This window comes from Oncorhynchus clarkii, chromosome 21 (assembly GCF_045791955.1).
Source record: "Oncorhynchus clarkii lewisi isolate Uvic-CL-2024 chromosome 21, UVic_Ocla_1.0, whole genome shotgun sequence".
Classification (NCBI taxonomy): domain Eukaryota; kingdom Metazoa; phylum Chordata; class Actinopteri; order Salmoniformes; family Salmonidae; genus Oncorhynchus; species Oncorhynchus clarkii.
The window spans coordinates 11,071,239-11,099,032 of NC_092167.1; the positions used below are offsets into that span (position 1 = coordinate 11,071,239).

A 27,794-nucleotide genomic window follows, 5' to 3' on the forward strand; every position below is an offset into this window, starting at 1 on the left:
GTTCTATGTTAGTTGAGCTATGTTAGTTGAGTTATGTTAGTTGAGCTATGTTAGTTCTGTTATTTGAGCTATGTTAGTTGAGTTATGTTAGTTGAGCTATGTTAGTTCTGTTATTTGAGCTATGTTAGTTGAGCTATGTTCGTTGAGCTATGTTGAGTTATGTTAGTTGAGCTATGTTAGTTCTATGTTAGTTGAGCTATGTTAGTTGAGCTATGTTAGTTCTATGTTATTTGAGCTATGTTAGTTGAGTTATGTTAGTTCTGTTAGTTGAGCTATGTTAGTTCTATGTTATTTGAGCTATGTTAGTTGAGTTATGTTAGTTGAGTTATGTTAGTTCTATGTTAGTTGAGCTATGTTAGTTCTATGTTAGTTGAGCTATGTTAGTTCTATGTTATTTGAGCTATGTTAGTTCTATGTTATTTGAGCTATGTTAGTTCTGTTATTTGAGCTATGTTAGTTCTATGTTTTTGAGCTATGTTAGTTGAGTTATGTTAGTTGAGCTATGTTAGTTCTATGTTAGTTGAGCTATGTTAGTTGAGCTATGTTAGTTCTATGTTATTTGAGCTATGTTAGTTGAGTTATGTTAGTTGAGCTATGTTAGTTCTATGTTAGTTCTATGTTAGTTCTATGTTAGTTGAGCTATGTTAGTTCTATGTTAGTTCTATGTTAGTTGAGCTATGTTAGTGCTATGTTAGTTCTATGTTAGTTGAGCTATGTTAGTGCTATGTTAGTTGAGCTATGTTAGTTGAGTTATGTTAGTTGAGCTATGTTAGTTCTATGTTAGTGCTATGTTAGTTGAGCTATGTTAGTTCTATGTTAGTGCTATGTTAGTTGAGCTATGTTAGTTCTATGTTAGTTGAGTTATGTTAGTTCTATGTTAGTTGAGCTATGTTAGTTCTATGTTAGTTGAGCTATGTTAGTTCTATGTTGAGTTATGTTAGTTGAGCTATGTTAGTTCTATGTTAGTGCTATGTTAGTTGAGCTATGTTAGTTCTATGTTAGTTGAGCTATGTTAGTTCTATGTTAGTTGAGCTATGTTAGTTCTATGTTAGTTGAGCTATGTTAGTTCTATGTTAGTTGAGCTATGTTAGTTGAGCTATGTTAGTTCTATGTTAGTTGAGCTATGTTAGTTCTATGTTAGTTGAGCTATGTTAGTTCTATGTTAGTTGAGCTATGTTAGTTCTATGTTAGTTCTATGTTAGTTGAGCTATGTTAGTTCTATGTTATTTGAGCTATGTTAGTTGAGCTATGTTAGTTCTATGTTAGTGCTATGTTAGTTGAGTTATGTTAGTTCTATGTTAGTTGAGCTATGTTAGTTCTATGTTAGTTGAGCTATGTTAGTTCTATGTTATTTGAGCTATGTTAGTTGAGTTATGTTAGTTCTATGTTAGTTGAGCTATGTTAGTTGAGCTATGTTAGTTCTGTTAGTTGAGCTATGTTAGTTCTATGTTAGTGCTATGTTAGTTGAGCTATGTTAGTTCTATGTTAGTTGAGCTATGTTAGTTGAGCTATGTTAGTTCTATGTTAGTTGAGCTATGTTAGTTCTATGTTATTTGAGCTATGTTAGTTGAGTTATGTTAGTTGAGTTATGTTAGTTGAGTTATGTTAGTTGAGTTATGTTAGTTGAGTTATGTTAGTTGAGCTATGTTAGTTGAGCTATGTTAGTTCTATGTTAGTTGAGCTATGTTAGTTGAGTTATGTTAGTTGAGTTATGTTAGTTGAGCTATGTTAGTTGAGCTATGTTAGTTCTATGTTAGTTGAGCTATGTTAGTTGAGTTATGTTAGTTGAGCTATGTTAGTTCTGTTATTTGAGCTATGTTAGTTGAGCTATGTTAGTTGAGCTATGTTAGTTCTGTTATTTGAGCTATGTTAGTTGAGCTATGTTAGTTGAGCTATGTTCGTTGAGCTATGTTAGTTCTATGTTAGTTGAGCTATGTTAGTTGAGTTATGTTAGTTGAGTTATGTTAGTTGAGCTATGTTAGTTGAGCTATGTTAGTTGAGCTATGTTAGTTGAGCTATGTTAGTTGAGCTATGTTAGTTGAGCTATGTTAGTTGAGTTATGTTAGTTGAGTTATGTTAGTTGAGCTATGTTAGTTGAGCTATGTTAGTTCTATGTTAGTTGAGCTATGTTAGTTGAGTTATGTTAGTTGAGCTATGTTAGTTGAGCTATGTTAGTTGAGCTATGTTAGTTGAGCTATGTTAGTTGAGCTATGTTAGTTGAGCTATGTTAGTTGAGTTATGTTAGTTGAGTTATGTTAGTTGAGCTATGTTAGTTGAGCTATGTTAGTTGAGTTATGTTAGTTGAGCTATGTTAGTTCTGTTAGTTGAGCTATGTTAGTTCTGTTATTTGAGCTATGTTAGTTGAGCTATGTTAGTTGAGCTATGTTAGTTGAGCTATGTTAGTTCTATGTTCGTTGAGCTATGTTCGTTGAGCTATGTTAGTTGAGTTATGTTAGTTGAGCTATGTTAGTTCTATGTTAGTTGAGCTATGTTAGTTCTATGTTAGTTGAGCTATGTTAGTTCTATGTTAGTTGAGCTATGTTAGTTCTATGTTAGTTGAGCTATGTTAGTTCTATGTTAGTTGAGCTATGTTAGTTCTATGTTAGTGCTATGTTAGTTCTATGTTAGTTGAGCTATGTTAGTTGAGCTATGTTAGTTGAGCTATGTTAGTTCTATGTTAGTTGAGCTATGTTAGTTCTATGTTATTTGAGCTATGTTAGTTGAGTTATGTTAGTTGAGCTATGTTAGTTCTATGTTAGTTGAGCTATGTTAGTTCTATGTTAGTTGAGCTATGTTAGTTCTATGTTAGTTGAGCTATGTTAGTTCTATGTTAGTTGAGCTATGTTAGTTCTATGTTAGTTGAGCTATGTTAGTTGAGCTATGTTAGTTCTATGTTAGTTGAGCTATGTTAGTTCTATGTTATTTGAGCTATGTTAGTTCTGTTATTTGAGCTATGTTAGTTCTATGTTATTTGAGCTATGTTAGTTCTATGTTATTTGAGCTATGTTAGTTGAGTTATGTTAGTTGAGCTATGTTAGTTGAGCTATGTTAGTTCTATGTTAGTTGAGCTATGTTAGTTCTATGTTAGTTGAGCTATGTTAGTTCTATGTTAGTTGAGCTATGTTAGTTCTATGTTATTTGAGCTATGTTAGTTCTATGTTATTTGAGCTATGTTAGTTGAGCTATGTTAGTTCTATGTTAGTTCTATGTTAGTTGAGCTATGTTAGTTCTATGTTAGTTGAGCTATGTTAGTTCTATGTTAGTTGAGCTATGTTAGTTCTATGTTATTTGAGCTATGTTAGTTCTGTTATTTGAGCTATGTTAGTTCTGTTATTTCAGCTATGTTAGTTCTGTTATTTGAGCTATGTTAGTTCTGTTATTTGAGCTATGTTAGTTCTGTTATTTGAGCTATGTTAGTTCTGTTATTTGAGCTATGTTAGTTCTGTTATTTGAGCTATGTTAGTTCTGTTATTTGAGCTATGTTAGTTCTGTTATTTGAGCTATGTTAGTTCTGTTATTTGAGCTATGTTAGTGCTATGTTAGTTGAGCTATGTTAGTGCTATGTTAGTTGAGCTATGTTAGTTCTATGTTAGTTGAGCTATGTTAGTTGAGTTATGTTAGTTGAGCTATGTTAGTGCTATGTTAGTTGAGCTATGTTAGTTCTATGTTAGTTGAGCTATGTTAGTTGAGTTATGTTAGTTGAGTTATGTTAGTTGAGCTATGTTAGTTCTATGTTATTTGAGCTATGTTAGTTGAGTTATGTTAGTTGAGTTATGTTAGTTGAGTTATGTTAGTTGAGTTATGTTAGTTGAGTTATGTTAGTTCTATGTTAGTTGAGCTATGTTAGTTCTATGTTAGTTGAGCTATGTTAGTTCTATGTTAGTTGAGTTATGTTAGTTCTATGTTAGTTGAGTTATGTTAGTTGAGTTATGTTAGTTCTATGTTAGTTGAGCTATGTTAGTTCTATGTTAGTTGAGCTATGTTAGTTCTATGTTATTTGAGCTATGTTAGTTGAGTTATGTTAGTTGAGCTATGTTAGTTCTATGTTATTTGAGCTATGTTAGTTGAGTTGTTAGTTGAGCTATGTTAGTTCTATGTTAGTTGAGCTATGTTAGTTCTATGTTAGTGCTATGTTAGTTGAGCTATGTTAGTTGAGCTATGTTAGTTCTATGTTAGTTGAGCTATGTTAGTTGAGTTATGTTAGTTGAGTTATGTTAGTTGAGTTATGTTAGTTGAGTTATGTTAGTTGAGTTATGTTAGTTCTATGTTATTTGAGCTATGTTAGTTCTATGTTATTTGAGCTATGTTAGTTGAGTTATGTTAGTTCTATGTTAGTTGAGCTATGTTAGTGCTATGTTAGTTGAGCTATGTTAGTTCTATGTTAGTTGAGCTATGTTAGTTCTATGTTATTTGAGCTATGTTAGTTGAGTTATGTTAGTTGAGTTATGTTAGTTGAGCTATGTTAGTTGAGCTATGTTAGTTCTATGTTAGTTGAGCTATGTTAGTTGAGCTATGTTAGTTGAGCTATGTTAGTTCTTAGTTGAGCTATGTTAGTTCTATGTTAGTGCTATGTTAGTTGAGCTATGTTAGTTCTATGTTATTTGAGCTATGTTAGTTGAGTTATGTTAGTTGAGTTATGTTAGTTGAGTTATGTTAGTTCTATGTTAGTTGAGCTATGTTAGTTCTATGTTAGTGCTATGTTAGTTGAGCTATGTTAGTTCTATGTTAGTTGAGTTATGTTAGTTCTATGTTAGTTGAGCTATGTTAGTTCTATGTTAGTTGAGCTATGTTAGTTCTATGTTAGTTGAGCTATGTTAGTTCTATGTTAGTTGAGCTATGTTAGTTGAGCTATGTTAGTTGAGCTATGTTAGTTCTATGTTAGTTGAGCTATGTTAGTTGAGTTATGTTAGTTGAGTTATGTTAGTTGAGTTATGTTAGTTCTATGTTAGTTGAGCTATGTTAGTTGAGCTATGTTAGTTGAGTTATGTTAGTTCTATGTTAGTTGAGCTATGTTAGTTCTATGTTAGTTGAGCTATGTTAGTTGAGTTATGTTAGTTGAGCTATGTTAGTTCTGTTATTTGAGCTATGTTAGTTGAGCTATGTTAGTTGAGCTATGTTAGTTGAGCTATGTTAGTTCTGTTATTTGAGCTATGTTAGTTCTGTTATTTGAGCTATGTTAGTTCTGTTATTTGAGCTATGTTAGTTCTGTTATTTGAGCTATGTTAGTTCTGTTATTTGAGCTATGTTAGTTCTGTTATTTGAGCTATGTTAGTTCTGTTATTTGAGCTATGTTAGTTCTGTTATTTGAGCTATGTTAGTTCTGTTATTTGAGCTATGTTAGTTCTGTTATTTGAGATGTTAGTTGAGTTATGTTAGTTCTATGTTAGTTGAGCTATGTTAGTTCTATGTTAGTTGAGCTATGTTAGTTCTATGTTAGTTGAGCTATGTTAGTTCTATGTTAGTTGAGCTATGTTAGTTCTATGTTAGTTGAGCTATGTTAGTTCTATGTTAGTTGAGCTATGTTAGTTCTATGTTAGTTGAGCTATATTAGTTCTATGTTAGTTGAGCTATGTTAGTTCTATGTTAGTGCTATGTTAGTTGAGCTATGTTAGTTCTATGTTATTTGAGCTATGTTAGTTGAGTTATGTTAGTTGAGCTATGTTAGTTCTATGTTAGTTGAGCTATGTTAGTTCTATGTTAGTTGAGCTATGTTAGTTCTATGTTAGTTGAGCTATGTTAGTTCTGTTATTTGAGCTATGTTAGTTCTATGTTATTTGAGCTATGTTAGTTGAGTTATGTTAGTTGAGCTATGTTAGTTCTATGTTAGTGCTATGTTAGTTGAGCTATGTTAGTTCTATGTTAGTGCTATGTTAGTTGAGCTATGTTAGTTATGTTAGTTGAGCTATGTTAGTTGAGTTATGTTAGTTGAGTTATGTTAGTTGAGCTATGTTAGTTCTATGTTATTTGAGCTATGTTAGTTGAGCTATGTTAGTTCTATGTTAGTTGAGCTATGTTAGTTCTATGTTAGTTGAGCTATGTTAGTTCTATGTTATTTGAGCTATGTTAGTTCTGTTATTTGAGCTATGTTAGTTCTGTTATTTGAGCTATGTTAGTTCTGTTATTTGAGCTATGTTAGTTCTGTTATTTGAGCTATGTTAGTTCTGTTATTTTGAGCTATGTTAGTTCTGTTATTTTGAGCTATGTTAGTTCTATGTTATTTGAGCTATGTTAGTTGAGTTATGTTAGTTGAGCTATGTTAGTTCTATGTTAGTGCTATGTTAGTTGAGCTATGTTAGTTCTATGTTAGTTGAGCTATGTTAGTTGAGTTATGTTAGTTGAGTTATGTTAGTTCTATGTTAGTTGAGCTATGTTAGTTCTATGTTATTTGAGCTATGTTAGTTGAGTTATGTTAGTTCTATGTTAGTTGAGCTATGTTAGTTCTATGTTATTTGAGCTATGTTAGTTGAGTTATGTTAGTTGAGTTATGTTAGTTGAGTTATGTTAGTTCTATGTTAGTTGAGCTATGTTAGTTCTATGTTAGTTGAGCTATGTTAGTTCTATGTTATTTGAGCTATGTTAGTTGAGTTATGTTAGTTGAGTTATGTTAGTTGAGCTATGTTAGTTCTATGTTAGTTGAGCTATGTTAGTTCTATGTTATTTGAGCTATGTTAGTTGAGTTATGTTAGTTGAGTTATGTTAGTTGAGCTATGTTAGTTCTATGTTAGTTGAGCTATGTTAGTTCTATGTTAGTTGAGCTATGTTAGCTCTATGTTATTTGAGCTATGTTAGTTGAGTTATGTTAGTTGAGTTATGTTAGTTTAGTTATGTTAGTTCTATGTTAGTTGAGCTATGTTAGTTCTGTTAGTTGAGCTATGTTAGTTCTATGTTATTTGAGTTGAGCTATGTTAGTTCTATGTTAGTGCTATGTTAGTTGAGCTATGTTAGTTGAGCTATGTTAGCTCTATGTTATTTGAGCTATGTTAGTTGAGTTATGTTAGTTGAGCTATGTTAGTTCTGTTAGTTGAGCTATGTTAGTTCTATGTTATTTGAGTTGAGCTATGTTAGTTCTATGTTAGTGCTATGTTAGTTGAGCTATGTTAGTTCTATGTTAGTTGAGCTATGTTAGTTGAGCTATGTTAGTTGAGCTATGTTAGTTCTGTTATTTGAGCTATGTTAGTTGAGTTATGTTAGTTGAGCTATGTTAGTTGAGCTATGTTAGTTCTATGTTAGTTGAGCTATGTTAGTGCTATGTTAGTTGAGCTATGTTAGTTGAGTTATGTTAGTTCTATGTTAGTTGAGCTATGTTAGTTGAGCTATGTTAGTTCTGTTAGTTGAGCTATGTTAGTTCTATGTTAGTGCTATGTTAGTTGAGCTATGTTAGTTCTATGTTAGTTGAGCTATGTTAGTTGAGCTATGTTAGTTCTATGTTAGTTGAGCTATGTTAGTTCTATGTTATTTGAGCTATGTTAGTTGAGTTATGTTAGTTGAGTTATGTTAGTTGAGTTATGTTAGTTGAGTTATGTTAGTTGAGTTATGTTAGTTGAGCTATGTTAGTTGAGCTATGTTAGTTCTATGTTAGTTGAGCTATGTTAGTTGAGTTATGTTAGTTGAGTTATGTTAGTTGAGCTATGTTAGTTCTATGTTAGTTGAGCTATGTTAGTTGAGTTATGTTAGTTGAGCTATGTTAGTTCTGTTATTTGAGCTATGTTAGTTGAGCTATGTTAGTTGAGCTATGTTAGTTCTGTTATTTGAGCTATGTTAGTTGAGCTATGTTAGTTGAGCTATGTTCGTTGAGCTATGTTAGTTCTATGTTAGTTGAGCTATGTTAGTTGAGTTATGTTAGTTGAGTTATGTTAGTTGAGCTATGTTAGTTGAGCTATGTTAGTTGAGCTATGTTAGTTGAGCTATGTTAGTTGAGCTATGTTAGTTGAGCTATGTTAGTTGAGTTATGTTAGTTGAGTTATGTTAGTTGAGCTATGTTAGTTGAGCTATGTTAGTTCTATGTTAGTTGAGCTATGTTAGTTGAGTTATGTTAGTTGAGCTATGTTAGTTGAGCTATGTTAGTTGAGCTATGTTAGTTGAGCTATGTTAGTTGAGCTATGTTAGTTGAGCTATGTTAGTTGAGTTATGTTAGTTGAGTTATGTTAGTTGAGCTATGTTAGTTGAGCTATGTTAGTTGAGCTATGTTAGTTGAGTTATGTTAGTTGAGCTATGTTAGTTCTGTTAGTTGAGCTATGTTAGTTCTGTTATTTGAGCTATGTTAGTTGAGCTATGTTAGTTGAGCTATGTTAGTTCTGTTAGTTGAGCTATGTTAGTTCTATGTTCGTTGAGCTATGTTCGTTGAGCTATGTTAGTTGAGTTATGTTAGTTGAGCTATGTTAGTTCTATGTTAGTTGAGCTATGTTAGTTCTATGTTAGTTGAGCTATGTTAGTTCTATGTTAGTTGAGCTATGTTAGTTCTATGTTAGTTGAGCTATGTTAGTTCTATGTTAGTTGAGCTGTTAGTTCTATGTTAGTGCTATGTTAGTTCTATGTTAGTTGAGCTATGTTAGTTGAGCTATGTTAGTTGAGCTATGTTAGTTGAGCTATGTTAGTTGAGCTATGTTAGTTCTATGTTAGTTGAGCTATGTTAGTTCTATGTTATTTGAGCTATGTTAGTTGAGTTATGTTAGTTGAGCTATGTTAGTTCTATGTTAGTTGAGCTATGTTAGTTCTATGTTAGTTGAGCTATGTTAGTTCTATGTTAGTTGAGCTATGTTAGTTCTATGTTAGTTGAGCTATGTTAGTTCTATGTTAGTTGAGCTATGTTAGTTGAGCTATGTTAGTTCTATGTTAGTTGAGCTATGTTAGTTCTATGTTATTTGAGCTATGTTAGTTCTGTTATTTGAGCTATGTTAGTTCTATGTTATTTGAGCTATGTTAGTTCTATGTTATTTGAGCTATGTTAGTTGAGTTATGTTAGTTGAGCTATGTTAGTTGAGCTATGTTAGTTCTATGTTAGTTGAGCTATGTTAGTTCTATGTTAGTTGAGCTATGTTAGTTCTATGTTAGTTGAGCTATGTTAGTTCTATGTTATTTGAGCTATGTTAGTTCTATGTTATTTGAGCTATGTTAGTTGAGCTATGTTAGTTCTATGTTAGTTCTATGTTAGTTGAGCTATGTTAGTTCTATGTTAGTTGAGCTATGTTAGTTCTATGTTAGTTGAGCTATGTTAGTTCTATGTTATTTGAGCTATGTTAGTTCTGTTATTTGAGCTATGTTAGTTCTGTTATTTGAGCTATGTTAGTTCTGTTATTTGAGCTATGTTAGTTCTGTTATTTGAGCTATGTTAGTTCTGTTATTTGAGCTATGTTAGTTCTGTTATTTGAGCTATGTTAGTTCTGTTATTTGAGCTATGTTAGTTCTGTTATTTGAGCTATGTTAGTTCTGTTATTTGAGCTATGTTAGTTCTGTTATTTGAGCTATGTTAGTGCTATGTTAGTTGAGCTATGTTAGTGCTATGTTAGTTGAGCTATGTTAGTTCTATGTTAGTTGAGCTATGTTAGTTGAGTTATGTTAGTTGAGCTATGTTAGTGCTATGTTAGTTGAGCTATGTTAGTTCTATGTTAGTTGAGCTATGTTAGTTGAGTTATGTTAGTTGAGTTATGTTAGTTGAGCTATGTTAGTTCTATGTTATTTGAGCTATGTTAGTTGAGTTATGTTAGTTGAGTTATGTTAGTTGAGTTATGTTAGTTGAGTTATGTTAGTTGAGTTATGTTAGTTCTATGTTAGTTGAGCTATGTTAGTTCTATGTTAGTTGAGCTATGTTAGTTCTATGTTAGTTGAGTTATGTTAGTTCTATGTTAGTTAGTTGAGTTATGTTAGTTGAGTTATGTTAGTTCTATGTTAGTTGAGCTATGTTAGTTCTATGTTAGTTGAGCTATGTTAGTTCTATGTTATTTGAGCTATGTTAGTTGAGTTATGTTAGTTGAGCTATGTTAGTTCTATGTTATTTGAGCTATGTTAGTTGAGTTGTTAGTTGAGCTATGTTAGTTCTATGTTAGTTGAGCTATGTTAGTTCTATGTTAGTGCTATGTTAGTTGAGCTATGTTAGTTGAGCTATGTTAGTTCTATGTTAGTTGAGCTATGTTAGTTGAGTTATGTTAGTTGAGTTATGTTAGTTGAGTTATGTTAGTTGAGTTATGTTAGTTGAGTTATGTTAGTTCTATGTTATTTGAGCTATGTTAGTTCTATGTTATTTGAGCTATGTTAGTTGAGTTATGTTAGTTCTATGTTAGTTGAGCTATGTTAGTGCTATGTTAGTTGAGCTATGTTAGTTCTATGTTAGTTGAGCTATGTTAGTTCTATGTTATTTGAGCTATGTTAGTTGAGTTATGTTAGTTGAGTTATGTTAGTTGAGCTATGTTAGTTGAGCTATGTTAGTTCTATGTTAGTTGAGCTATGTTAGTTGAGCTATGTTAGTTGAGCTATGTTAGTTCTTAGTTGAGCTATGTTAGTTCTATGTTAGTGCTATGTTAGTTGAGCTATGTTAGTTCTATGTTATTTGAGCTATGTTAGTTGAGTTATGTTAGTTGAGTTATGTTAGTTGAGTTATGTTAGTTCTATGTTAGTTGAGCTATGTTAGTTCTATGTTAGTGCTATGTTAGTTGAGCTATGTTAGTTCTATGTTAGTTGAGTTATGTTAGTTCTATGTTAGTTGAGCTATGTTAGTTCTATGTTAGTTGAGCTATGTTAGTTCTATGTTAGTTGAGCTATGTTAGTTCTATGTTAGTTGAGCTATGTTAGTTGAGCTATGTTAGTTGAGCTATGTTAGTTCTATGTTAGTTGAGCTATGTTAGTTGAGTTATGTTAGTTGAGTTATGTTAGTTGAGTTATGTTAGTTGAGTTATGTTAGTTCTATGTTAGTTGAGCTATGTTAGTTGAGCTATGTTAGTTGAGTTATGTTAGTTCTATGTTAGTTGAGCTATGTTAGTTCTATGTTAGTTGAGCTATGTTAGTTGAGTTATGTTAGTTGAGCTATGTTAGTTCTGTTATTTGAGCTATGTTAGTTGAGCTATGTTAGTTGAGCTATGTTAGTTGAGCTATGTTAGTTGAGCTATGTTAGTTGAGCTATGTTAGTTCTGTTATTTGAGCTATGTTAGTTCTGTTATTTGAGCTATGTTAGTTCTGTTATTTGAGCTATGTTAGTTCTGTTATTTGAGCTATGTTAGTTCTGTTATTTGAGCTATGTTAGTTCTGTTATTTGAGCTATGTTAGTTCTGTTATTTGAGCTATGTTAGTTCTGTTATTTGAGCTATGTTAGTTCTGTTATTTGAGCTATGTTAGTTCTGTTATTTGAGATGTTAGTTGAGTTATGTTAGTTCTATGTTAGTTGAGCTATGTTAGTTCTATGTTAGTTGAGCTATGTTAGTTCTATGTTAGTTGAGCTATGTTAGTTCTATGTTAGTTGAGCTATGTTAGTTCTATGTTAGTTGAGCTATGTTAGTTCTATGTTAGTTGAGCTATGTTAGTTCTATGTTAGTTGAGCTATATTAGTTCTATGTTAGTTGAGCTATGTTAGTTCTATGTTAGTGCTATGTTAGTTGAGCTATGTTAGTTCTATGTTATTTGAGCTATGTTAGTTGAGTTATGTTAGTTGAGCTATGTTAGTTCTATGTTAGTTGAGCTATGTTAGTTCTATGTTAGTTGAGCTATGTTAGTTCTATGTTAGTTGAGCTATGTTAGTTCTGTTATTTGAGCTATGTTAGTTCTATGTTATTTGAGCTATGTTAGTTGAGTTATGTTAGTTGAGCTATGTTAGTTCTATGTTAGTGCTATGTTAGTTGAGCTATGTTAGTTCTATGTTAGTGCTATGTTAGTTGAGCTATGTTAGTTATGTTAGTTGAGCTATGTTAGTTGAGTTATGTTAGTTGAGTTATGTTAGTTGAGCTATGTTAGTTCTATGTTATTTGAGCTATGTTAGTTGAGCTATGTTAGTTCTATGTTAGTTGAGCTATGTTAGTTCTATGTTAGTTGAGCTATGTTAGTTCTATGTTATTTGAGCTATGTTAGTTCTGTTATTTGAGCTATGTTAGTTCTGTTATTTGAGCTATGTTAGTTCTGTTATTTGAGCTATGTTAGTTCTGTTATTTGAGCTATGTTAGTTCTGTTATTTGAGCTATGTTAGTTCTGTTATTTTGAGCTATGTTAGTTCTATGTTAGCTATGTTAGTTGAGTTATGTTAGTTGAGCTATGTTAGTTCTATGTTAGTGCTATGTTAGTTGAGCTATGTTAGTTCTATGTTAGTTGAGCTATGTTAGTTGAGTTATGTTAGTTGAGTTATGTTAGTTCTATGTTAGTTGAGCTATGTTAGTTCTATGTTATTTGAGCTATGTTAGTTGAGTTATGTTAGTTCTATGTTAGTTGAGCTATGTTAGTTCTATGTTATTTGAGCTATGTTAGTTGAGTTATGTTAGTTGAGTTATGTTAGTTGAGTTATGTTAGTTCTATGTTAGTTGAGCTATGTTAGTTCTATGTTAGTTGAGCTATGTTAGTTCTATGTTATTTGAGCTATGTTAGTTGAGTTATGTTAGTTGAGTTATGTTAGTTGAGCTATGTTAGTTCTATGTTAGTTGAGCTATGTTAGTTCTATGTTATTTGAGCTATGTTAGTTGAGTTATGTTAGTTGAGTTATGTTATTTGAGCTATGTTAGTTGAGTTATGTTAGTTGAGCTATGTTAGTTCTATGTTAGTTGAGCTATGTTAGTTCTATGTTATTTGAGCTATGTTAGTTGAGTTATGTTAGTTGAGTTATGTTAGTTTAGTTATGTTAGTTCTATGTTAGTTGAGCTATGTTAGTTCTGTTAGTTGAGCTATGTTAGTTCTATGTTATTTGAGTTGAGCTATGTTAGTTCTATGTTAGTGCTATGTTAGTTGAGCTATGTTAGTTGAGCTATGTTAGCTCTATGTTATTTGAGCTATGTTAGTTGAGTTATGTTAGTTGAGCTATGTTAGTTCTGTTAGTTGAGCTATGTTAGTTCTATGTTATTTGAGTTGAGCTATGTTAGTTCTATGTTAGTGCTATGTTAGTTGAGCTATGTTAGTTCTATGTTAGTTGAGCTATGTTAGTTGAGCTATGTTAGTTGAGCTATGTTAGTTCTGTTATTTGAGCTATGTTAGTTGAGTTATGTTAGTTGAGCTATGTTAGTTGAGCTATGTTAGTTCTATGTTAGTTGAGCTATGTTAGTGCTATGTTAGTTGAGCTATGTTAGTGCTATGTTAGTTGAGCTATGTTAGTTGAGCTATGTTATTTGAGCTATGTTAGTTCTTTGTTAGTTGAGCTATGTTAGTTCTATGTTATCTGAGCTATGTTAGTTCTATGTTAGTTGAGCTATGTTAGTTCTATGTTAGTTGAGCTATGTTAGTTCTATGTTATTTGAGCTATGTTAGTTGAGTTATGTTAGTTCTATGTTATTTGAGCTATGTTAGTTGAGCTATGTTAGTTGAGCTATGTTAGTTGAGCTATGTTAGTTGAGCTATGTTAGTTGAGCTATGTTAGTTGAGCTATGTTAGTTGAGCTATGTTAGTTCTGTTATTTGAGCTATGTTAGTTGAGTTATGTTAGTTGAGCTATGTTAGTTGAGCTATGTTAGTTCTGTTAGTTGAGCTATGTTAGTGCTATGTTAGTTGAGCTATGTTAGTTCTATGTTAGTTGAGCTATGTTATTTGAGTTATGTTAGTTGAGCTATGTTAGTTGAGCTATGTTAGTTCTATGTTATTTGAGCTATGTTAGTTGAGCTATGTTAGTTGAGCTATGTTAGTTCTATGTTAGTTGAGCTATGTTAGTGCTATGTCAGTTCTATGTTAGTTGAGCTATGTTATTTGAGTTATGTTAGTTCTATGTTAGTTGAGCTATGTTAGTTGAGCTATGTTAGTGCTATGTTAGTTGAGCTATGTTAGTTCTATGTTAGTTGAGCTATGTTATTTGAGTTATGTTAGTTCTATGTTAGTTGAGCTATGTTAGTTGAGCTATGTTAGTTCTATGTTATTTGAGCTATGTTAGTTGAGCTATGTTAGTTGAGCTATGTTAGTTCTATGTTATTTGAGCTATGTTAGTTGAGCTATGTTATTTGAGCTATGTTAGTTGAGCTATGTTATTTGAGCTATGTTAGTTCTATGTTAGTTGAGCTATGTTTGAGCTATGTTAGTTGAGTTATGTTAGTTGAGTTATGTTAGTTCTATGTTAGTTGAGCTATGTTAGTTCTATGTTAGTTGAGCTATGTTAGTTCTATGTTATTTGAGCTATGTTAGTTGAGTTATGTTAGTTCTATGTTAGTTGAGCTATGTTAGTTCTATGTTAGTTGAGCTATGTTAGTTGTATGTTATTTGAGCTATGTTAGTTGAGCTATGTTAGTTGAGTTATGTTAGTTGAGCTATGTTAGTTCTATGTTAGTTGAGCTATGTTAGTTCTATGTTATTTGAGCTATGTTAGTTCTATGTTATTTGAGCTATGTTAGTTGAGCTATGTTAGTTCTATGTTAGTTGAGCTATGTTAGTTCTATGTTAGTTGAGCTATGTTAGTTCTATGTTATTTGAGCTATGTTAGTTCTATGTTATTTGAGCTATGTTAGTTGAGTTATGTTAGTTCTATGTTAGTTGAGCTATGTTAGTTCTATGTTAGTTGAGCTATGTTAGTTGAGCTATGTTAGTTCTATGTTAGTTGAGCTATGTTAGTTCTATGTTAGTTGAGCTATGTTAGTTGAGCTATGTTAGTTGAGCTATGTTAGTTGAGCTATGTTAGTCCTATGTTATTTGAGCTATGTTAGTTGAGCTATGTTAGTTGAGCTATGTTAGTTGAGCTATGTTAGTTGAGTTATGTTAGTTGAGTTATGTTAGTTGAGTTATGTTAGTTGAGTTATGTTAGTTCTGTTATTTGAGCTATGTTAGTTCTATGTTAGTTGAGCTATGTTAGTTGAGCTATGTTAGTTCTATGTTAGTTGAGCTATGTTAGTTGAGCTATGTTAGTTGAGCTATGTTAGTTGAGCTATGTTAGTTCTATGTTAGTGCTGTTAGTTGAGTTATGTTAGTTCTATGTTAGTTGAGCTATGTTAGTTCTATGTTAGTTGAGCTATGTTTGAGCTATGTTAGTTGAGCTATGTTAGTTCTATGTTAGTTCTGTTATTTGAGCTATGTTATTTGAGCTATGTTAGTTGAGTTATGTTAGTTGAGCTATGTTAGTTCTATGTTAGTTGAGCTAGTTGAGCTATGTTAGTTGAGCTATGTTAGTTATGTTAGTTGAGCTATGTTAGTTCTATGTTAGTTTAGCTAGTTGAGCTATGTTCGTTGAGCTATGTTCGTTGAGCTATGTTAGTTGAGCTATGTTAGTTGAGCTATGTTAGTTGAGCTATGTTAGTTGAGCTATGTTAGTTGAGCTATGTTAGTTGAGTTATGTTAGTTGAGCTATGTTAGTTCTATGTTATTTGAGCTATGTTAGTTCTATGTTAGTTGAGCTATGTTAGTTGAGCTATGTTAGTTGAGCTATGTTAGTTCTATGTTAGTTGAGCTATGTTAGTTCTATGTTAGTTGAGCTATGTTAGTTGAGTTAGTTCTATGTTAGTTGAGCTATGTTAGTTGAGTTAGTTCTATGTTAGTTGAGCTATGTTAGTTGAGCTATGTTAGTTGAGCTATGTTAGTTCTATGTTAGTTGAGCTATGTTAGTTGAGTTAGTTCTATGTTAGTTGAGCTATGTTAGTTGAGCTATGTTAGTTGAGCTATGTTAGTTCTATGTTAGTTGAGCTATGTTAGTTGAGTTAGTTCTATGTTAGTTGAGTTATGTTAGTTGAGCTATGTTAGTTGAGCTATGTTAGTTCTGTTATTTGAGCTATGTTAGTTCTGTTATTTGAGCTATGTTAGTTGAGTTATGTTAGTTGAGCTATGTTAGTTGAGTTATGTTAGTTGAGCTATGTTAGTTGAGCTATGTTAGTTGAGTTATGTTAGTTGAGTTATGTTAGTTGAGCTATGTTAGTTGAGTTATGTTAGTTGAGCTATGTTAGTTGAGTTATGTTAGTTGAGCTATGTTAGTTATATGTTAGTTGAGCTATGTTAGTTGATTCTGTTATTTGAGCTATGTTAGTTCTGTTATTTGAGCTATGTTAGTTGAGTTATGTTAGTTGAGTTATTTGAGCTATGTTATTTGAGTTATGTTAGTTGAGTTATGTTAGTTCTATGTTATTTGAGCTATGTTAGTTGAGCTATGTTAGTTGAGCTATGTTAGTTGAGCTATGTTAGTTGAGCTATGTTAGTTGAGCTATGTTAGTTGAGTTATGTTAGTTGAGTTATGTTAGTTGAGCTATGTTAGTTGAGCTATGTTAGTTGAGCTATGTTAGTTGAGCTATGTTAGGTGAGTTATGTTAGTTGAGCTATGTTAGTTCTATGTTAGTTGAGCTATGTTAGTTGAGCTATGTTAGTTGAGCTATGTTAGTTGAGCTATGTTAGTTGAGCTATGTTAGTTGAGCTATGTTAGTTGAGCTATGTTAGTTGAGCTATGTTAGTTGAGCTATGTTAGTTGAGCTATGTTAGTTGAGCTATGTTAGTTGAGCTATGTTAGTTGAGTTATGTTAGTTGAGCTATGTTAGTTGAGCTATGTTAGTTCTATGTTAGTTGAGCTATGTTAGTTCTATGTTATTTGAGCTATGTTAGTTGAGTTCTGTTAGTTGAGCTATGTTAGTTCTATGTTATTTGAGCTATGTTAGTTCTATGTTATTTGAGCTATGTTAGTTCTATGTTAGTTGAGCTATGTTAGTTGAGCTATGTTAGTTTATGTTAGCTATGTTAGTTCTATGTTAGTTGAGCTATGTTAGTTGAGCTATGTTAGTTCTATGTTATTTGAGCTATGTTAGTTGAGCTATGTTAGTTGAGCTATGTTAGTTGAGCTATGTTAGTTGAGCTATGTTAGTTGAGCTATGTTAGTTGAGCTATGTTAGTTGAGCTATGTTAGTTGAGCTATGTTAGTTGAGTTATGTTATTTGAGCTATGTTAGTTGAGCTATGTTAGTTCTATGTTAGTTGAGCTATGTTAGTTGAGCTATGTTAGTTGAGCTATGTTAGTTGAGCTATGTTAGTTGAGCTATGTTAGTTGAGCTATGTTAGTTGAGCTATGTTAGTTGAGCTATGTTAGTTGAGCTATGTTAGTTGAGTTATGTTAGTTGCAGCTATGTTAGTTGAGTATGTTAGTTGAGCTATGTTAGTTCTATGTTAGTTGAGCTATGTTAGTTCTGTTATTTGCACTATGTTAGTTCTATGTTAGTTGAGCTATGTTAGTTCTGTTAGTTGAGCTATGTTAGTTCTATGTTAGTTGAGCTATGTTAGTTGAGCTATGTTAGTTGAGCTATGTTAGTTGAGCTATGTTAGTTGAGCTATGTTATTTGAGCTATGTTAGTTCTGTTAGTTCTATGTTAGTTGAGCTATGTTAGTTCTATGTTAGTTGAGCTATGTTATTTGAGCTATGTTAGTTGAGCTATGTTAGTTCTATGTTAGTTGAGCTATGTTAGTTGAGCTATGTTAGTTGAGCTATGTTAGTTGAGTTATGTTAGTTGAGCTATGTTAGTTGAGCTATGTTAGTTGAGTTATGTTATTTGAGCTATGTTAGTTGAGTTCTGTTATTTGAGCTATGTTAGTTGAGTTATGTTAGTTCTTTGTTATTTGAGTTATGTTAGTTGAGCTGTTAGTTGAGCTATGTTAGTTGAGCTATGTTAGTTGAGCTATGTTAGTTGAGCTATGTTAGTTGAGCTATGTTAGTTGAGCTATGTTAGTTGAGCTATGTTAGTTGAGCTATGTTAGTTGAGCTATGTTATTTGAGTTATGTTAGTTGAGCTATGTTATTTGAGTTATGTTAGTTGAGCTATGTTAGTTCTGTTAGTTCTATGTTAGTTGAGCTATGTTAGTTCTATGTTAGTTGAGCTATGTTATTTGAGCTATGTTAGTTGAGTTATGTTAGTTGAGCTATGTTAGTTCTATGTTAGTTGAGCTATGTTAGTTGAGCTATGTTAGTTGAGTTATGTTAGTTGAGCTATGTTAGTTGAGCTATGTTAGTTGAGTTCTGTTAGTTGAGCTATGTTAGTTGAGTTCTGTTATTTGAGCTATGTTAGTTGAGCTATGTTAGTTGAGCTATGTTAGTTGAGCTATGTTAGTTGAGCTATGTTAGTTGAGCTATGTTAGTTGAGCTATGTTAGTTGAGCTATGTTAGTTGAGCTATGTTAGTTGAGCTATGTTAGTTGAGCTATGTTAGTTGAGCTATGTTAGTTGAGCTATGTTAGTTGAGCTATGTTAGTTGAGCTATGTTAGTTGAGCTATGTTAGTTGAGCTATGTTAGTTGAGCTATGTTAGTTGAGCTATGTTAGTTGCACTATGTTAGTTCTATGTTAATTTGCACTATGTTAGTTCTATGTTAGTTGCACTATGTTAGTTCTATGTTAGTTGCACTATGTTAGTTCTATGTTAGTTGAGCTATGTTAGTTCTATGTTAGTTGAGCTATGTTAGTTGAGCTATGTTAGTTGAGCTATGTTAGTTGAGCTATGTTAGTTGAGCTATGTTAGTTGAGCTATGTTATTTGAGTTATGTTAGTTGAGCTATGTTATTTGAGTTATGTTAGTTGAGCTATGTTAGTTCTGTTAGTTCTATGTTAGTTGAGCTATGTTAGTTCTATGTTAGTTGAGCTATGTTATTTGAGCTATGTTAGTTGAGTTATGTTAGTTGAGCTATGTTAGTTCTATGTTAGTTGAGCTATGTTAGTTCTATGTTAGTTGAGCTATGTTAGTTGAGCTATGTTAGTTGAGTTATGTTAGTTGAGCTATGTTAGTTGAGCTATGTTAGTTGAGTTCTGTTATTTGAGCTATGTTAGTTGAGTTCTGTTATTTGAGCTATGTTAGTTGAGTTATGTTAGTTCTTTGTTATTTGAGTTATGTTAGTTGAGCTGTTAGTTGAGCTATGTTAGTTGAGCTATGTTAGTTGAGCTATGTTAGTTGAGCTATGTTAGTTGAGCTATTTTAGTTCTATGTTATTTGAGCTATGTTATTTGAGTTATGTTAGTTCTATGTTATTTGAGCTATGTTATTTGAGCTATGTTAGTTCTATGTTATTTGAGTTATGTTAGTTGAGCTATGTTAGTTCTATGTTATTTGAGTTATGTTAGTTGAGCTATGTTAGTTCTATGTTAGTTGAGCTATGTTAGTTGAGCTATGTTAGTTGAGCTATGTTAGTTGAGCTATGTTAGTTGAGCTATGTTAGTTGAGCTATGTTAGTTGAGCTATGTTAGTTGAGCTATGTTAGTTGAGCTATGTTAGTTGAGCTATGTTAGTTGAGCTATGTTAGTTGAGCTATGTTAGTTGAGCTATGTTAGTTGAGCTATGTTAGTTGAGCTATGTTAGTTGAGCTATGTTAGTTGAGCTATGTTAGTTGAGCTATGTTAGTTGAGCTATGTTAGTTGAGCTATGTTAGTTGAGCTATGTTAGTTGAGCTATGTTAGTTGAGCTATGTTAGTTCTATGTTAGTTGAGTTATGTTAGTTCTATGTTAGTTGAGCTATGTTATTTGAGCTGTTATTTGAGCTATGTTAGTTGAGCTATGTTAGTTCTATGTTAGTTGAGCTATGTTAGTTCTATGTTATTTGAGCTATGTTAGTTGAGCTATGTTAGTTGAGCTATGTTAGTTGAGCTATGTTAGTTGAGCTATGTTAGTTGAGCTATGTTAGTTGAGCTATGTTAGTTGAGCTATGTTAGTTGAGCTATGTTAGTTGAGCTATGTTAGTTGAGCTATGTTAGTTGAGCTATGTTAGTTCTATGTTAGTTGAGCTATGTTAGTTGAGCTATGTTAGTTGAGCTATGTTAGTTGAGCTATGTTAGTTGAGCTATGTTAGTTCTATGTTAGTTGAGTTATGTTAGTTCTATGTTAGTTGAGCTATGTTATTTGAGCTATGTTAGTTGAGCTATGTTAGTTCTATGTTATTTGAGTTATGTTAGTTGAGCTATGTTAGTTCTATGTTAGTTGAGCTATGTTAGTTGAGCTATGTTAGTTGAGCTATGTTAGTTGAGCTATGTTAGTTGAGCTATGTTAGTTCTATGTTAGTTGAGCTATGTTAGTTGAGCTATGTTAGTTGAGCTATGTTAGTTGAGCTATGTTAGTTGAGCTATGTTAGTTCTATGTTAGTTGAGTTATGTTAGTTCTATGTTAGTTGAGCTATGTTATTTGAGCTATGTTAGTTGAGCTATGTTAGTTCTATGTTATTTGAGTTATGTTAGTTGAGCTATGTTAGTTCTATGTTAGTTGAGCTATGTTAGTTGAGCTATGTTAGTTGAGCTATGTTAGTTGAGCTATGTTATTTGAGCTATGTTATTTGAGCTATGTTAGTTGAGCTATGTTATTTGAGCTATGTTAGTTGAGCTATGTTAGTTCTATGTTAGTTGAGTTATGTTAGTTCTATGTTAGTTGAGCTATGTTAGTTCTATGTTAGTTGAGCTATGTTAGTTCTATGTTAGTTGAGCTATGTTAGTTGAGCTATGTTAGTTCTATGTTATTTGAGCTGTTATTTGAGCTATGTTAGTTCTATGTTATTTGAGCTATGTTAGTTGAGCTTTGTTAGTTCTGTTATTTGAGCTATGTTAGTTGAGCTATGTTAGTTGAGTTATGTTAGTTCTATGTTAGTTGAGCTATGTTAGTTCTATGTTAGTTGAGTTATGTGAGTTATGTTAGTTCTATGTTAGTTGAGCTATGTTAGTTCTATGTTAGTTGAGCTATGTTATTTGAGCTATGTTAGTTCTATGTTATTTGAGCTATGTTAGTTGAGCTATGTTAGTTATATGTTAGTTGAGCTATGTTAGTTGAGCTTTGTTAGTTCTGTTATTTGAGCTATGTTAGTTGAGCTATGTTAGTTGAGTTATGTTAGTTCTATGTTAGTTGAGCTATGTTAGTTCTATGTTAGTTGAGTTATGTGAGTTATGTTAGTTCTATGTTAGTTGAGCTATGTTAGTTCTATGTTAGTTGAGCTATGTTATTTGAGCTATGTTAGTTCTATGTTATTTGAGCTATGTTAGTTGAGCTATGTTAGTTGAGCTATGTTAGTTGAGCTATGTTAGTTGAGCTATGTTAGTTCTATGTTAGTTGAGTTATGTTAGTTCTATGTTAGTTGAGCTATGTTAGTTCTATGTTATTTGAGCTGTTATTTGAGCTATGTTAGTTCTATGTTATTTGAGCTATGTTAGTTGAGATATGTTAGTTGAGCTATGTTAGTTATATGTTAGTTGAGCTATGTTAGTTGAGCTTTGTTAGTTCTGTTATTTGAGCTATGTTAGTTGAGCTATGTTAGTTGAGTTATGTTAGTTCTATGTTAGTTGAGCTATGTTAGTTCTATGTTAGTTGAGCTATGTTAGTTCTATGTTATTTGAGCTATGTTAGTTGAGTTATGTTAGTTGAGTTATGTGAGTTATGTTAGTTCTATGTTAGTTGAGCTATGTTATTTGAGCTATGTTAGTTCTATGTTAGTTGAGCTATGTTAGTTCTATGTTATTTGAGCTATGTTAGTTGAGTTATGTTAGTTGAGTTTTGTTAGTTCTATGTTAGTTGAGTTTTGTTAGTTCTATGTTAGTTGAGCTATGTTATTTGAGCTATGTTATTTGAGCTATGTTAGTTGAGCTATGTTAGTTCTATGTTAGTTGAGCTATGTCAGTTCTATGTTATTTGAGCTATGTTAGTTGAGTTATGTTAGTTGAGTTTTGTTAGTTCTGTTAGTTGAGCTATGTTAGTTCTATGTTAGTTGAGCTATGTTAGTTGAGCTATGTTAGTTGAGCTATGTTAGTTCTATGTTAGTTGAGCTATGTTATTTGAGCTATGTTAGTTGAGCTGTTATTTGAGCTATGTTAGTTGAGCTATGTTAGTTGAGCTATGTTAGTGCTATGTTAGTTGAGCTATGTTAGTTCTGTTAGTTGAGTTATGTTAGTTCTATGTTAGTTGAGCTATGTTAGTTCTATGTTAGTTGAGCTATGTTATTTGAGCTATGTTAGTTGAGCTATGTTAGTTGAGCTATGTTAGTTGAGCTATGTTAGTTGAGTTCTGTTATTTGAGCTATGTTAGTTCTGTTATTTGAGCTATGTTAGTTCTGTTATTTGAGCTATGTTAGTTCTGTTATTTGAGCTATGTTAGTTCTGTTATTTGAGCTATGTTAGTTGAGTTATGTTAGTTCTATGTTATTTGAGTTATGTTAGTTGAGCTATGTTAGTTGAGCTATGTTAGTTGAGCTATGTTAGTTCTATGTTAGTTGAGCTATGTTAGTTGAGCTATGTTAGTTGAGCTATGTTAGTTGAGCTATGTTAGTTGAGCTATGTTGAGTTATGTTAGTTCTATGTTATTTGAGCTATGTTATTTGAGTTATGTTAGTTCTATGTTATTTGAGTTATGTTAGTTGAGCTATGTTAGTTCTATGTTAGTTGAGCTATGTTAGTTCTATGTTATTTGAGCTATGTTAGTTGAGCTATGTTAGTTGAGTTATGTTAGTTCTATGTTAGTTGAGTTATGTTAGTTCTATGTTAGTTGAGCTATGTTAGTTGAGCTATGTTAGTTCTATGTTATTTGAGCTATGTTAGTTGAGCTATGTTAGTTGAGCTTTGTTAGTTCTGTTATTTGAGCTATGTTAGTTGAGCTATGTTAGTTGAGTTATGTTAGTTCTATGTTAGTTGAGCTATGTTAGTTCTATGTTAGTTGAGTTATGTTAGTTGAGTTATGTTAGTTCTATGTTAGTTGAGCTTTGTTAGTTCTGTTATTTGAGCTATGTTAGTTGAGCTATGTTAGTTGAGCTATGTTAGTTCTATGTTAGTTGAGCTATGTTAGTTGAGCTATGTTAGTTGAGCTATGTTGAGTTATGTTAGTTGAGCTATTTTAGTTGAGTTATGTTAGTTCTATGTTATTTGAGCTATGTTATTTGAGTTATGTTAGTTCTATGTTATTTGAGTTATGTTAGTTGAGCTATGTTAGTTGAGCTATGTTAGTTCTATGTTAGTTGAGCTATGTTAGTTATATGTTAGTTGAGCTATGTTAGTTATATGTTAGTTGAGCTATGTTAGTTCTATGTTATTTGAGCTATGTTAGTTGAGCTATGTTAGTTGAGTTATGTTAGTTCTATGTTAGTTGAGTTATGTTAGTTCCATGTTAGTTGAGCTATGTTAGTTGAGCTATGTTAGTTCTATGTTATTTGAGCTATGTTAGTTGAGCTATGTTAGTTGAGCTTTGTTAGTTCTGTTATTTGAGCTATGTTAGTTGAGCTATGTTAGTTGAGTTATGTTAGTTCTATGTTAGTTGAGCTATGTTAGTTCTATGTTAGTTGAGTTATGTTAGTTGAGTTATGTTAGTTCTATGTTAGTTGAGCTTTGTTAGTTCTGTTATTTGAGCTATGTTAGTTGAGCTATGTTAGTTGAGTTATGTTAGTTCTATGTTAGTTGAGCTATGTTAGTTCTATGTTAGTTGAGTTATGTTAGTTGAGTTATGTGAGTTATGTTAGTTCTATGTTAGTTGAGCTATGTTAGCTGAGCTATGTTATTTGAGCTATGTTATTTGAGCTATGTTAGTTCTATGTTAGTTGAGCTATGTTAGTTGAGTTTTGTTAGTTCTATGTTAGTTGAGCTATGTTAGTTGAGCTATGTTAATTCTGTTATTTGAGCTATGTTATTTGAGCTATGTTAGTTGAGTTTTGTTAGTTCTATGTTAGTTGAGCTATGTTAGTTGAGCTATGTTAGTTGAGCTATGTTAGTTGAGCTATGTTAGTTGAGCTATGTTAGTTCTGTTATTTGAGCTATGTTAGTTGAGTTATGTTAGTTGAGCTATGTTAGTTGAGCTATGTTAGTTGAGCTATGTTAGTTCTATGTTAGTTGAGCTATGTTAGTTGAGCTATGTTGAGTTATGTTAGTTGAGCTATTTTAGTTCTATGTTATTTGAGCTATGTTAGTTGAGTTATGTTAGTTCTATGTTATTTGAGCTCTGTTATTTGAGTTATGTTAGTTCTATGTTATTTGAGTTATGTTAGTTGAGCTATGTTAGTTGAGCTATGTTAGTTCTATGTTATTTGAGCTATGTTAGATGAGCTATGTTAGTTGAGTTATGTTAGTTCTATGTTAGTTGAGTTATGTTAGTTCTATGTTAGTTGAGCTATGTTAGTTGAGCTATGTTAGTTCTATGTTATTTGAGCTATGTTAGTTGAGCTATGTTAGTTGAGCTTTGTTAGTTCTGTTATTTGAGCTATGTTAGTTGAGCTATGTTAGTTGAGTTATGTTAGTTCTATGTTAGTTGAGCTATGTTAGTTCTATGTTAGTTGAGTTATGTTAGTTGAGTTATGTTAGTTCTATGTTAGTTGAGCTTTGTTAGTTCTGTTATTTGAGCTATGTTAGTTGAGCTATGTTAGTTCTATGTTATTTGAGCTATGTTAGTTGAGCTATGTTAGTTGAGCTTTGTTAGTTCTGTTATTTGAGCTATGTTAGTTGAGCTATGTTAGTTGAGTTATGTTAGTTCTATGTTAGTTGAGCTATGTTAGTTCTATGTTAGTTGAGTTATGTTAGTTGAGTTATGTTAGTTCTATGTTAGTTGAGCTTTGTTAGTTCTGTTATTTGAGCTATGTTAGTTGAGCTATGTTAGTTGAGTTATGTTAGTTCTATGTTAGTTGAGCTATGTTAGTTCTATGTTAGTTGAGTTATGTTAGTTGAGTTATGTGAGTTATGTTAGTTCTATGTTAGTTGAGCTATGTTAGTTGAGCTATGTTATTTGAGCTATGTTAGTTGAGTTTTGTTAGTTCTATGTTAGTTGAGCTATGTTAGTTGAGCTATGTTAGTTGAGCTATGTTAATTCTGTTATTTGAGCTATGTTATTTGAGCTATGTTAGTTGAGTTTTGTTAGTTCTATGTTAGTTGAGCTATGTTAGTTCTATGTTAGTTGAGCTATGTTATTTGAGTTATGTTAGTTGAGCTATGTTAGTTCTATGTTAGTTGAGCTATGTTAGTTGAGTTATGTTAGTTCTATGTTAGTTGAGCTATGTTAGTTCTATGTTATTTGAGCTATGTTAGTTGAGCTATGTTAGTTGAGCTATGTTAGTTGAGCTATGTTAGTTCTATGTTAGTTGAGCTATGTTAGTTGAGCTATGTTAGTTCTATGTTATTTGAGCTATGTTAGTTCTATGTTATTTGATCTATGTTAGTTCTGTTATTTGAGCTATGTTAGTTCTATGTTAGTTGAGCTATGTTAGTTCTGTTATTTGAGCTATGTTAGTTCTGTTATTTGAGCTATGTTAGTTGAGTGATGTTAGTTGAGCTATGTTAGTTGAGCTATGTTAGTTCTATGTTAGTTGAGTTATGTTAGTTCTATGTTAGTTGAGCTATGTTAGTTCTGTTATTTGAGCTATGTTAGTTGAGCTATGTTAGTTGAGCTATGTTAGTTGAGCTATGTTAGTTCTATGTTAGTTGAGCTATGTTAGTTGAGCTATGTTAGTTGAGCTATGTTAGTTCTATGTTATTTGAGCTATGTTAGTTCTATGTTATTTGATCTATGTTAGTTCTGTTATTTGAGCTATGTTAGTTCTATGTTAGTTGAGCTATGTTAGTTCTGTTATTTGAGCTATGTTAGTTCTGTTATTTGAGCTATGTTAGTTCTGTTATTTGAGCTATGTTAGTTCTGTTATTTGAGCTATGTTAGTTGAGCTATGTTAGTTCTATGTTAGTTGAGCTATGTTAGTTAGTATGTTAGTTGTTAGTTATGTTAGTTCTATGTTAGTTGAGCTATGTTAGTTCTGTTATTTGAGCTATGTCAGTTCTGTTATTTGAGCTATGTTAGTTCTATGTTAGTTGAGCTATGTTAGTTCTGTTATTTGAGCTATGTTAGTTGAGCTATGTTAGTTGAGCTATGTTAGTTGAGCTATGTTAGTTGAGCTATGTTAGTTGAGCTATGTTAGTTGAGCTATGTTAGTTCTATGTTAGTTGAGCTATGTTAGTTCTATGTTATTTGATCCATGTTAGTTCTGTGATTTGAGCTATGTTAGTTCTATGTTAGTTGAGCTATGTTAGTTCTATGTTAGTTGAGCTATGTTAGTTCTTTGTTAGTTGAGCTGTTAGTTGAGCTATGTTAGTTCTATGTTAGTTGAGCTATGTTATTTGATCTATGTTAGTTCTGTTATTTGAGCTATGTTAGTTCTATGTTAGTTGAGCTATGTTAGTTGAGCTATGTTAGTTGAGCTATGTTAGTTCTATGTTATTTGAGCTATGTTAGTTCTATGTTATTTGATCTATGTTAGTTCTGTTATTTGAGCTATGTTAGTTCTATGTTAGTTGAGCTATGTTAGTTCTGTTATTTGAGCTATGTTAGTTCTGTTATTTGAGCTATGTTAGTTCTGTTATTTGAGCTATGTTAGTTGAGCTATGTTAGTTCTATGTTAGTTGAGCTATGTTAGTTCTATGTTAGTTGAGTTATGTTAGTTCTATGTTAGTTGAGCTATGTTAGTTCTGTTATTTGAGCTATGTCAGTTCTGTTATTTGAGCTATGTTAGTTCTATGTTAGTTGAGCTATGTTAGTTCTGTTATTTGAGCTATGTTAGTTGAGCTATGTTAGTTGAGCTATGTTAGTTGAGCTATGTTAGTTGAGCTATGTTAGTTGAGCTATGTTAGTTCTATGTTAGTTGAGCTATGTTAGTTCTATGTTATTTGATCCATGTTAGTTCTGTGATTTGAGCTATGTTAGTTCTATGTTAGTTGAGCTATGTTAGTTCTATGTTAGTTGAGCTATGTTAGTTCTTTGTTAGTTGAGCTGTTAGTTGAGCTATGTTAGTTCTATGTTAGTTGAGCTATGTTATTTGATCTATGTTAGTTCTGTTATTTGAGCTATGTTAGTTCTGTTAGTTGAGCTATGTTAGTTCTATGTTAGTTGAGCTATGTTAGTGCTATGTTAGTTGAGCTATGTTAGTTGAGCTATGTTAGTTGAGCTATGTTAGTTGAGCTATGTTAGTTGAGCTATGTTAGTTGAGCTATGTTAGTTGAGCTATGTTATTTGATCCATGTTAGTTCTGTGATTTGAGCTATGTTAGTTCTATGTTAGTTGAGCTATGTTAGTTCTATGTTAGTTCTTTGTTAGTTGAGCTGTTAGTTGAGCTATGTTAGTTCTATGTTAGTTGAGCTATGTTAGTTCTATGTTATTTGATCTATGTTAGTTCTGTTATTTGAGCTATGTTAGTTCTGTTATTTGAGCTATGTTAGTTCTATGTTAGTTGAGCTATGTTAGTTGAGCTATGTTAGTGCTATGTTAGTTGAGCTATGTTAGTTGAGCTATGTTATTTGAGCTATGTTAGTTCTTTGTTAGTTGAGCTATGTTAGTTGAGCTATGTTAGTTCTATGTTATTTGAGCTGTTAGTTCTATGTTATTTGAGCTCTGTTAGTTGAGCTCTGTTAGTTGAGCTATGTTAGTTCTGTTAGTTGAGCTATGTTAGTTCTATGTTAGTTGAGCTATGCTAGTTCTATGTTAGTTGAGCTATGTTAGTTCTAGGTTATTTGAGCTATGTTAGTTCTATGTTATTTGAGCTATGTTAGTTCTATGTTAGTTGAGCTATGTTAGTTGAGTTATGTTAGTTGAGCTATGTTAGTTGAGTTATGTTAGTTCTATGTTATTTGAGTTATGTTAGTTGAGCTATGTTAGTTCTATGTTAGTTGAGCTATGTTAGTTCTATGTTAGTTGCCCTGTAATAAATATTTATGATGGAAAAGATGGATGTTTTACAGTTGCCGGTTTGTGTCGCTCCTCGCCCTGT

General features: G+C 31.9%; 1 protein-coding gene across 1 annotated transcript in view; it reads left to right on the forward strand.

Moving 5' to 3' along the window:
• The window catches only part of LOC139378523 (liprin-alpha-2-like), a 277,178-nt gene that overhangs the window by 248,206 nt on the left and 1,178 nt on the right, over positions 1–27,794 (forward strand). The window lies entirely within an intron of this gene.